Here is a 1872-nt window from a genome sequence, read left to right as displayed (position 1 = left end):
ATTATTATTATTATTATTATTAGTTTATGTATTTTTACTGCTATTCTTAGTAGGGAAAAGTTTTAACTGTTTTTATAATTTGAGAACCTTTAATGAAAATGTGAATATTAATACTATAAATATTAATTTTTTGTAACTTGCATGTTGAAGAAGTTGCAGCTTAGGGTTTGTGAGATTGTCAATGTTAGAGTTCTGTTCTTTCTTTTTGTTGATGGGCATGAATATGCTCATTTGTTTTTGTATATTGCCCATCCCTTCCTTACAGCCAGAAGCTCTAATGCTGCTAGATCACTCCGTACCGCCCTTACATGGACATGGCAACTGACTTACACATTCACTCCCATCATCTTCATCTCCTGTGTAGTACACTCATAGATTTTTACACTCCCACTCCATCCACCCTAGACATTTTTTCTTCCCATAAGTTCCCCTCCACCACCCCTTTCTTTAGCATTGTTAAAATTTTATGTGCAGTCATCCATTCCTTAAAACACACACACACAAAAATTATAGAAAAAAAGAAAATGTTTAAAAAAATATATATCAAATTGACCAAAAAGGCAAAAAAGCAACAAACTTTGCTTTTCAGAAAACATTATATATGTAGATATGCAAACAAGCAAAAGTCAATTCTATAAAATGTACAGGATTTTTCAACTGTAATATGCTAACAACTTTACGTAAGATTAAAAAAATACAACCAAAAAACAGCAGAAAAAAAATAAGTTTGAATTTGTTAAGGTGCAAGATTTTTTTCTTTTCATGTTATGTGGTGTGGATGTATGTGTTGTTGCCTCCCTGTATCGCCCTTTGTTGTAAAACAATTATATTAAAAAAGAAGTAATAAACATTTTGCTAAAAAAGTTTTTAAGAAACAACAACGAAAAAAAGCAAGTTACAAGAATGTGGCAATGCTACTTGTCCAAGAGCATTCTTACACAACTTTCTTTTGTAAATTTTTCCTTTCATGCCAAAAAACATGCGGGCAATTTGTTGATGTAAGTTGACTGTTACGAAATCAATGTGGTATGCTTTCTAAATATTTTTATGTATTTTTGATGACTTTTTTTTTAAAGGAAGTAACATTTTTGATTTTCATCATTTTTTTCAGTTCTCGTGGGTTTTAATCTTTCTTTTGCTGATAAAGTGAATGACTTGTTATGTTTTTCCTTTTTCTGACCTTGTCGCTGTGGACTTTTATTTTCTAGTATATGGTTTTGTTTTAGGAAAAACGTATAAATTCATTTATTTATTTTTGAATCAGTTTGTATTTGCCTTTGTTACGTGCTCTTTGTATGTTGTCCATTACCAGATTGTATTGCCCATAGGAGGGGGTGAAGGAGCCTGAGGCAGTTTGCTCCTCTTCTTTATTGGTCCCTCCCTATAGCTTGCTTTCCCCTTTCCCTTTCCTAAAATGAATTGCCAGTAATGCCACTTTCTTTCATGCTACTTAAATTGTGTGTAGCCTGGTGGTGTAGCCTTCATGTCAATTAAAAAACGGTGAGACTTCTTTAGCATTTTGGTAGCTCTCAGGGTCTTCTTACCGCAGTTCCACATCATTACTACCTTATTCCCATAAAAGGTTTTATTTGTCGGTTTCCTTCATTGCTGATTATCTGCCTGATGTCCAGTCGAATTGATACTCTCAAGTGTACTCTTACCAGGTAAATGCACCCATCGTATTATGACTAGTATCAGGCATCTTAATATCACCCAGAAATGGTACATTTGGCAGACACTTTCCCACTGAAAGTCATGTCCTGAACTTCTAAAATTTCCTTAACTTCAAAAGAGGTTTGGATTAATTTCTTTAAAAAACAATGAGCTTTTAGTAAAAGTAAGCAAAAGCTGTACTTCCTTATAAGCAGGTAC

The 1872-nt window shown here is 33.2% G+C and overlaps 1 protein-coding gene across 1 annotated transcript in view; it reads left to right on the top strand.

Moving 5' to 3' along the window:
• Positions 1-720: 720 nt before the first annotated feature.
• LOC104619127 (neurexin-3-beta) overlaps positions 721-1872 on the top strand; it is a 9152-nt gene continuing 8000 nt past the window's right edge. The window contains exon 1 of the mRNA XM_010284904.1: positions 721-998. The gene's annotated coding sequence lies outside the window, so the exon portion shown is untranslated. The remainder of the gene's footprint in view (positions 999-1872) is intronic.

This window comes from Phaethon lepturus, unplaced genomic scaffold, assembly GCF_000687285.1.
Source record: "Phaethon lepturus isolate BGI_N335 unplaced genomic scaffold, ASM68728v1 scaffold7654, whole genome shotgun sequence".
Classification (NCBI taxonomy): domain Eukaryota; kingdom Metazoa; phylum Chordata; class Aves; order Phaethontiformes; family Phaethontidae; genus Phaethon; species Phaethon lepturus.
Note: the sequence above shows the minus strand (reverse complement) of the source record. Positions and strands in the feature narration are given on the sequence as shown.